We start from the raw sequence: 11,218 nt of genomic DNA on the forward strand, positions 1-11,218 counted from the left end.
CATGTGAACATAGTTGAAAATTGCTGAATTTAGAGTATCAGCGCATTGCAGAGGGTAATCTTTGCGATAAGCTCCGCGTCCTGCTACTACTATAGACCCTTACTGCCTCTTCAAGAAAATGCAAATAACTTTTAGATCAGGTATCAGATTAATGCAAAATTTATTATATTGGAAAGAGAAAACATTTATGTATAATCTGGTGGGTCTTTATCCCCAAAGCTCCATATATTATAGAATTTATACACGTTCAAAGTTGTCTTTTGTAGAATTGAATTCTAAAATTTGGTCGATAGTGAAAGTTCTTAACTACAGCTCACTCTAAGTGTTTACTAAGAACATTCTTACCTTAAAAGGAACTTTTCAAACTAGGATAATGATCATAATACTTTTATTTATGTATAAATAACTGGATTCAATTTTATACACATAGAAATAATGGTTCAAATTCTAGCCCAAAAATGCAGGATGTTATATGATTAGCCGAATCTCTCAGTTTTAGTGCAGCAATTAGGTAATTTTATGGTTGTGGAGATTTTGGTTATTTCTCAAGAGAGTCTCACAATAATGGAATGATTGTTCCTTTAGCTCGGAGTGTTTCTTCTATTAGGGTAGTATATCCCCCAACTAGATATGGTATGCATGGTTGTAGGGGTATTTCTTAGGGTGCTCATGGATGTTCTTATCTAGGTAGGATAGGTGGTCACTCAGTAGCCCAAACAATTAGCGAGTGTGGTTAGTTTATGCTGTACCTTCTAAAATCGATGTTGAGTCTTCAGATACTATTATCACCAGTACAATCTTTTTATTTTGTCAGTCGACTTTTGCTTTGTTTGGGATCCACTTGTTCATATGTGTCTTCTTATTATGCCCTGAAGTTAGTGTTATTTTAAGATTCATTATCCATGCCTTTATGTGTATATTCTCCTATGGGTGATTATTTAGTAGTGGATTGGGTTTAGAGTTCATGTGGTGTGACTGTTCGAGCATTTGATACACCTAACAATCTTATTATGTTATATATAGTGGCTTTTTATATGAATAAGGGAATGGGCCAGTTAACCTACTATTGTGACAAGTTTGATTATTTCACCAAGATCATTACCTTAGCCATGCCCGGTGTACCCCAATTGTGTAGAAGAGAGTGGTTAGCCACCAGCCAATAAGGATTATTTCTTATATTCGGTCTAGGAGACTTACTTCAATGGGTTGGGAGCCTTATATTGCTTATATTTGTGATATTAGTGTGGAGATTCCATCTCTTGACTATGTTCTTATAGTTAATGAGTTTCCTTATGTTTTCGCATAATTAACATGGTCTTCCTCTAGAGCGTGATATAGAGCTTGTTATTGATCTCGAGCTGAGCACCCAACTAATTTTATGCCACCTTACCATACGGCCCCTGCCGAGCTTATAGAGCTAAATTCTCAAATCCAAAATCTTTTTAGTAAGGGTTTTCTTAGACTGAGTATGTCTCCTTGGGAAGCTACTATTTTGTTTGTAAAGAAGAAGGATGGCTCCATGCATATGTGTATTAATTATAGGCAGCTTAATAATATGACAATGAAGAACCACTATCCTATGCCTTACATTGATGATTTGTTTGACCGGTTTCAGGGAGCAGCGGTGTTTTCTAAGATATATTTGAGGTCCGATTACCATCAATTAAGGATTCGGGCTAGAGATATCTCAAAGATAGCCTTTAAGACCTGTTATGGTCATATAAGTTTATAATAATGTCTTTTGGGTCTACTAATTCCCTAGCTACATTTATGGATTTCATAAACCATGTTTCCAGGCCTTATTTGGATTCTTTTGTGATTATGCTCATCAACGTCATCCTTGTGTTTTCAAGGAGTAGGGAGGAGCATATGCAACATTTGTCGATTGTGCTATAGACTTTGAGAGATCATATATTCTTTACAAAATTCCTAAATTTGGAACGTAGACTTTGTGCCTTGAGATTGGGAATTAGTGATTAGGTATTCCTTTGAGTAGCACACGTGAAGGGTGCGATAAGGTTCGAAAGAAAAGGCAAGCTCATCCCCAGATATATTAGACCTTTTGAGATTCATCACATAGTTGGTGAGGAGGGTTATGAGTTAGCCTTACCACCCAGGTTTTGCTGCTGTGCATCTAGTTTTCTATGTTTCTATGTTGCGAAGATACATTCCTAAATCGTTTTATGTTCTTAGATGTGACTCAATTCCGTTAGATGAGTGGTTGACCTTCGTGGAGGAGTCTATGCTAATATTGGCTAGTGATGTCAAGCAGTTGCACACAAGAGAGATTTAAGTATTTAATGTTCAGTGGAGGAACCGCCCAGTAAAGGAGGCTGCTAAGAAGATCTAGAATGAGATACAGACCCAGTATCCTTACATATTTAAGGCTTCAGGTACATCCTAATCCTTTATTTTAACAGATGAAAGTTCTTTTAGTAGTGGATATTGTGATGACCCTCTAAGTAATTTTCTATATTTCTGCCCATATTCACCATTTAGAGCTTTCCTATAGCTTCCCTAAGTCATTTATGACATGTTGAATCTAACATTTCGGTTATCGGGCAGGTTGTTTGATTTTTAGAGCCAATTCTCTATTTTGAAGTCTTCGTGGGTTCAAATAGGCTATACAAGAACTTTAGTCAAATAAACTCGCCAATTCTGACAGTTCCAGCATCCCGATATTGTTTATTTTAGGTTAGTTAGCCCTTGGTTTAGGTCTCGAGGCTTCCAAACTCATTTCCAGCTATTGGATAAAAGTTACGAAAAAATGGCACATGGGTATGGGACGCACTTTTCATCAAAAAAACCTCGAATGGAAACTTTGACTTTTCCATTCAGTCTGGAATATTTAATTTGATAGGGAAGCATAGTTTGTTTGCATATCCAGATAAATCCTGAGGTGTTGGAAAAATTCCAAGTTTAAGTTGGTGCTGGTGCACCGCATAAGTACCATTTCGGGCCTCTTAAGCGTAGCGGCTACTAAAGCAACTAGCTTAAGCACTCGGGTTGGCCAAACGGTAGTTTGCTTAAGTGGTACCCTTACCACTTAAGCGGTAAGGGGCCGCTTAACGGTACCCGTGAGGATGTCAGTTGTCACATAAGCTGTCACGACCCAAAAATCCAAGGGTTGTGATGGCAATTGTCATAGCGAACCTTGATAAGTAAGCCTGTCATACAAATTGGTACAAAAGAGAAATTAACATTCTAAACCTAAGGCAAGGCTCCTAGAACGAAGCCAAACTATAATCAATATAATGAAAGCGGAAAGAAGCATAAATAATGATGTCATAACTCCCAAAATTTAGTGTCATGGTTTAAGAACTACTAGTACAACTCAAGAAACTGCAAGACATAGGAATAACTCTCTCTCTGAATAGTAATAAAGACATAGTCTATTAAGAAGTGGTAATAGTAACTCCGAATGCGTGAAATCCATCACCACCTTATAAAGCTCAATATATCACTCAAATCAACCAATGTGAGGAATATCTAATACGGTCCACTTATACTCAGTAGGTATCATAGGTCGACTGATAAAAATAGATAATAAAGGATACAAACTGCACACTAAGGGCATGTCACCTGCAAACAAAAAATTTCCCACAACGGTAGCCCACACCACTTGCATTAATAGTTCTATAATACTCATATATATTGCAATAAATACTAGAAAGGACCACAAGTATGCTTTATACTAGATACAAGTAAAGCACAAAAGGACAGCATATAAAAGAACATCAAGTACAAGTAAAAGAAGATATAACAAATGGATTGTAATGAATCAAGGCAGAAATAAAGTCACATCACAAGCATAATAAAGTGAATACAGTAATAATGATGAGAGTGATATTGATGATGCACGAGGTTATCGCACAACCTCCGAGACTATGACACAGCCTCCATATTCACCAATAAGATAAAGCTTCCCAACATAGGACCCATGGGGAGTTCGTCAACCCGTATATAATCCATATCCATATATATTTTTTGGCACTTCCCTCGGGGATGGTTTTTATAATATATCATATTTTTTGTTAGAAAAAGCCAATGTTTCTCAGTGTTTCTAGTATTTCCATGGTTGTACCAATGTTTCATAAATATACATGATATGGGGATGTAATTCTCACAACCAACCACAATTAGTAATTCCATATCCAATCAATATACCAACCAAGTGAGCCAAATATTCATGCAATATTTCAATCATCCACAAAACCCAACACGATTCATATGACAATAGAGTATGAACACATTACAATACATAATTTGTGCCTCAATAGTCTTTTCATCAAATAAGATACAATTATTTTGATGTATATAGGCTATCAACATCACATAGGACTCCACATAGTCACACATAGCACGTAATATCCCAAAACTACAAAATGCATCACATATAGGCCCCAACACGGGCACAACACAATAAGATAGACATTTTTTTAAAAATAGTTCCCACACCCTTAACATGCTTTTTGTATCAAAATTAACTACCCAACCCTGTCTGAAAGAAGTTAAGCCATAACCTACCTCAAATGTCGAAAACTAGAAAAACAACCTTCAATCCAAAAAGAATCACTCCTCACAAATTGTCCCATATTTAACTAAAACATAGATATATATAATCTACATGTCAAAAGAAAGACAATGGTACTCATATTAACTACTTTGAAGTTAGGGTCAAAATGGACCCCCAAAATGAATTTTCAAAAAAGAAGGGAAAATCCTAATTTAATTTCAAAAAATGTTTCCCATATTTTTAGAAGTCTAAAGCTGAAACCCAATAAAACATAAGTTAAAAATAAGGTCCAAATCAAAGAAAACTATTTCCAAGTTTTTACAGTGTAAAAATCACTAAAATCCATTTAAAATCAAGAATTGAATTTGTTTTAAAGATGAAATTGTGGAAAAACTAATAACTATAAGATAAGAGACTCATCCTAGTGAAAAAGGTTTAAAATTGAGGTTTAAATTGAAGAAATACAAGTTATAGGCCTTATGGGCCAAAATCCCAAAATTTTATATTGTAATTCGGCATTAAAACAAGCTATAGATGATAAAGTGACTAAAATAATGGAAATAAGTTTTATGGAGCTTACCTAAGATTAAACATGGAGAATGTTGCCCAAAACAATGAAATCCTAAGCTCCAAGTCTAAAAAATGATGAAAAGTGGCAAAACATAGGTATTTATATACCCAAGCATTATGGTCGTAGACCAGGAGTTGCAATCGCGACACCTAGATAAAGCGGCTATCGCGATCACGGACCCGGTGTCATGATCACAACACTTAGCCTGCACGCCCAATCGCAATTACAGCAGTATCCTCGCGATCTCAGGTATAACGCCCCAAAAATTTGTCTTGAGATAACACACGGTATTTAGGACCACAAGTGATCCCAACCTAACTCTTCTTCAAACATAACTCATAATAAATTGAATAACATGTATAAAATTACTAAATTTACTGTGTGAAAGCATAAAATGATGAAATCTGTGAAATTACAATACTGATACAACTTTTACATTTTGATAAAGTCTAAAAAGAGGGACTAAAATTACAAAACTGACTCTAACTGACATCTGTGAAGCCTCTACTATACTGACTGTAGATATATAGGACGCGACCAAAACTACCACTAATCAATACATATGAGTAAGAAAGTAATGAACATGAATAAATCTAACTGAAGTCCCCGAAGTAGGAGGACTTATCATCTCACTGGCTGGAACCTACAATTGTCTGAGTCTGAATATGCATACTAAAACTAGTACCTACATTATGAGACAATGTAGCACATAGACATATATGTGGATCAGTACTTTGAGGATATATTGAGTGTATGGGGTGAAATGCATAAGTAAAACATTATCATCACAATTTATGAAATCATGCATGTTAAACATAAATGACTCACATCGGCTTGAGTAATTTGAAATCTAAAAGTCATAAATCATGAATAGTAAGGCATGTAGTATAAATCTAGTGAGTCACTAAACTTAGTTCTAAAATCTTTATTCTGTTCTTGTTCTCAAATCATGTAGTCTAAAAGAAGTCTGAAACTTATTTTGCATAGTAAACACTTTATCTCAAGACTTTAAATAATTAAAAATATTTTAAGAATGGGGGACATTTATTTGGGAGGTTATTCTAACCGACAGGCAACCATGTGAGCATCTATGGAGTCCCACGACTAGCCCTCGTAAGGTTAAGGCTATTCTACCCTTGTCATCAGAATAGAACAATCTTATCTCAGTGATCATAATCTCAGTCATCCACGCAGAAGTGGGAATAAACTAAATCTTATGTTGGCCTATAGTTCTGGGGTATGAAAACATAGTCACGTACCCATCTCGGTGCTAAATACTACTCTTAATCTCATGCTCAAGATCACACAAAATATCCACTTTAAAAGTAATCTAATGGTTTATAATGAAAACCAACTTTAAATCTGAAATCTGAAATCTGAAATCTGAATCTGTAAAGTAGATTTCAAAACTATTCTGAGACCAAAAGGTCATATCTTTCTCAATAATCTGAAAATATTCTAATCACGGGGTGGTTATAGCACAACAATTCTTTGAATAGAAATCTTTAAATATGGATTAATGACCCATGTATTAATCTCATGATAAAAACATCTCAAAATTCATGCTATATAACATAAATATTCATAATTCATCTTAAAATCTGAAAATTTCAACAATATGCGTAAAACATAAACATACTCATGTAATTCAATTTCTAAATCATTAAAAATCTCATAATCTCATGAATAGAAATATGGGGTATAAACCCAAACTTCAAATTCATAGGAAAACATTTAAAATCAAGTTACTTTCGTAGTGAAAATAAAGTTTTGGGTACAAGGACGAAAGGATTGTCCTTGTTCATAACCCCATATACCTTAATTATTCTTGAATTATGAAGAAAGGTTGAATCTTGGAACTTGTGAAAAAAACTTTATTTTTGATATCTCTTGAAGAATTATTGAACTTGGAAGATTGAACTCTTACATTTCATAGAGGAATCCTGAAAATGATACTTGAATTCTTATGTTCTTGAGAGGAAAATCTTGAAACTTATTCAGGGGGAAAGGGGAGGGTTTACATGAGTTTTCATGATGAAATGTGGGCAAATAATGCCCTTTGGGGTATTATAAATTGTAATTAGATGGCTGAGGATGGGGAAAAAGGAATAAACTATCATTTGGCCTCTCTCTTTCATGTAAAAGATCATCATGGTAGGACCCCTCAGTAGAAGAAATGAATCTTGCGTTGCTCATCCCAGAAATAGGAATTAGTCTCACATCGTGGGCTTATTGAGAAAGCTCACTAGCTCACATGAAAAATGACATAACTTTTTACTCGGGTATCAGATTTTAGAAAAATTAATATCGTTGGAAAGTTAATTCGATTATATATAATTTGGTGGGTCTTGAGTTGAGAATATTTATGTATATAAGAATTTATACACATTTAAAGTATACACTTATAGAATCGAATAACAAACTCTGGGTGAATCAAAGGATCTTAGCTCAACTTGTCTCTAAATGATTTCTATGAACATTTTTAACCTCATGAAAATCTCACACACTATTATAAAGATCATGAAACTTGTATCCACATGGGGATTATTTTTATTAGAGCGTACATGTGTAGGAACGATTCATATGGAGGGTGTTACATTATCTCCCCCTTGGAATCATTCATCCTCGAATGATGGATATCAACTTGTTGAAGCCTTATAGGTATGGAATAACATGGACATGATATGTCTTCTGAGAAAGGATATAACTGAGCTAGAACATTTAAACTTCTATCATGAAACAGAATTCTAAGCTGACTTGACTTTATTGACTATCTGGAACTAATTCATGCAGAGAGTTTAGATTCACTTGAAGTGTCCATGATCCAATCATATATATTGAATTGGGAAGTGATAACTTTTGCAAGTATGAATCATGAGACAATAACACTTAGATCGTACAAGGGTATTACACTTTCTGAGCTAAAATACTTAGAAAATTGATATTATGCACCGAACACTTATGAACTGAGTCATGACTAAATAGTTGAATCTGAAACATGATGCTTAGAATAAACTAAATCCGTAATTTACATGGTTGGAATATATTATCTCTTGTAATGGTCATACGCATGAGACTTCGGATAGTAGGACTGGGTGAATAGGTGGAAAACCACAGGAACATGTCTACCTGACTGTTAAACTAAATTACTGGTTATATTGACTGAATTATACTGGAAACTTATACTTAACTGGAGTATCTCTTTAACACTCTTTCTAAACGAAGTTCTAGTATCATTAGGGAGCAAAGAGTCTTAGGCATGATCTAAACAAGACATCTGACTAAGGAATAAAAACATTGACACTACTCTATAGCATGGAATATAGACATATAACTCATAAGCTAGGATAGAATTACCAGGCCTTAGACAATGCAACTTCTTACTTTCAAGCTTAGCAACACTTCTAGAATACTCCCTTAACTATACTATTCCCCTTAAATACCATACTCATTTGATTCAACTTATAATTCTCACATGGGCATTGATAAATCTTACTACTAATGTCTAACGTAAATTAAATCCTCTCACCATGATCAAGCCTAACTCCAAATTACAAGGTACAATATGCCATGCCATAAAGCTAGTCTAAACCATATGATTCAATCTTCTATATCTCTTTAGAGCTCACACCCTAAGCGTAACGTGCCTCACCACTGCAATGACTAACTCTGAACTTTTGCTATGGATTCACTAGTGCGTATTGTGTTTCTCCACTTAAATCCTAACATGTCATTCAAGCCTATCTTTATAACCACAGATGAACTTCAAGGAAAACACCTATAAAGATATACTTCAAATATTCTCAAAACCACTATCTATTCAACTCCCATGCACTACTCAAGAACATATGCACATAAATTTCAACTAACCACAACATGTATCAAAGAAATGGCCCCAATCTTACTTCACACTTATGGCCTTACATAAAACAAGCATACAATGATCTTTCATCAACCAGAAATATTTAATCATCATAACTATCATTACATAAGGAGGATTCACCAAAAGGTTTAAATTTGAGACCTTGAAGAATGGAAGGATTCTATACAAAACTTGACTCTTAACTGAGCTTTGAGGCTAGAGAATCAACATCATAGACTCATCAAATTTATCTAAATTGAGGGCATACATAGATATAAACGGAATGTCACCAATCATTAGGAGCATAGCATGAGTTATGGGAACTGGAAGAGTATATGATTCTCTATCATATGCATGAACATGAACTATTATCATGAAACTAAAATGTAAGGCATGAATAGGTATTGGGATAACTAAAAATATTGAGATAAGAATGGGTTAAGCCCTCACCCTCGGTTTTTGATATTCTATATCATTCTAGCATTACTACTAGAATCTGAGAGCCTAACTTGGTTACTCATCCTATTATCTCCCCCTTAGCTTTAAGCCATCATTCCAACCCTGTAGAACCCCCTTTACTAAACTTTAACTAAACTACAACCACCTTACTCTAGAGCCCAGGGTATAACAAAACACGTAAATAATAGAACTTAACCCAAAAGACTACACTTGGAAGTGGAAAACCCACTACTAATACTACCTTCTGAGGTACACTCTATCTTTCTATAGCCCCAATAGTCATCGTATAATACTTGAACACTTTCTGACTTCGAATTTTCATAACTATCCCAATAGTCAGAGTGTAGACCATCTATTGCTTTAACTCTTATTTCTATTAGCTCAACCATCAAAATTCAACTTAGATTCCAACACTTAACACAGATATCTTTAAACCTTAATAAGCGATACCGATTCTATTATAGCTTACGAATATCGCATCTCTAAACTTATGTCTCTAGGCTAAGAGAATCAGGATCATATCAAAAGGCTGAACACTATTAATCAAAACTCCTTAACTTGGCTATTTAGAGCACCACATACTATCTTACTAGTCTTTCTCCATCTAACAACTCAATGGTACTACTAGTCACAAGCAACATGTAATAGCCTTAGAAAATACCACAACCCCATAGCACCTTAAGTATACTTCTACAACATACATACAACATCATACGTAATCTTAAATCAATAAAATTACATTCTTGCATTCACTGTTTCAAGCCTATTAGTTCACCTTCATATAACTTGCATCACTAACTAAGCAATCATTATTTCCACCGTGATTATCATCTACTATTCAAACCTTGTGTCTAGTGCTAGTCATAATTAACAACAAAACCTCATATACTATTCTCACTTGGAAACTATAAAATAAAACCTCAAGAAACACTAGTCCACTAAAACTTCATAAAATAATAATTGATCAAGATCATATGGCCTATCATATCATTACCCATTAACACGTCCTCCCTCTACACATAACTACTATTTACCCATTAATACACCTAAAATTCTTTCGTAGTCTTATAAGTTTCAACTAAACTGCTTTTTGCAACCTTAAGGGAAGCCTAAATTGACAATACTAAACCACCAAGTACTTCATTAATAATCCATCCTTTTCTAACACAACAAATACCATCACTAACTCCTTTTGTACTTCAACAAAACAAAAATTCACCTAACTAACAACTCCTTCTTTACCCTCTACTAAACTAATACTCAAGGACATATCACTTCATTACTTACTCAATCACATGCAAAAATTCAGCTATATATAATCAATAAATTGCCCTTACTACCTTTCTTATCACTACACTTCTAAACCCACACTCCCAACTATAAGAAGGTTCAACTGCTTATGAATCATAACACTCAAGGTTTTAATATCTCAAGAATGCAAACTCTATTCAACAACCTATATCATACTATATCCTCTAATGAGTACTATCCATATTAAGGGGTTAATGAGGAACCTAAATACACATCTTACTCTGTCTTAACTGAATGACTCATAAGAATGAGGACATAAATTTAAACTTGAGAGACTTATAGCACACTAGAGAGATCCTCTCAAGCCCCTTTGTATGACTTCTAAAACTTCTGGTAGTAAATCTGTGAGCATTATCTGGGGAGGAACTAGAACTTGCTAATTATGTTATCTCAAGAATAATACATAAATGAGGAATTTTAGGGTAACACATAAATATATGGGATTTTTTAAAGGAACAACTTGACAACATGATCTAGAGTATGAAAGAAGAGAAACATT

Source organism: Capsicum annuum, chromosome 4 (genome assembly GCF_002878395.1).
Source record: "Capsicum annuum cultivar UCD-10X-F1 chromosome 4, UCD10Xv1.1, whole genome shotgun sequence".
Classification (NCBI taxonomy): Eukaryota; Viridiplantae; Streptophyta; class Magnoliopsida; order Solanales; family Solanaceae; genus Capsicum; species Capsicum annuum.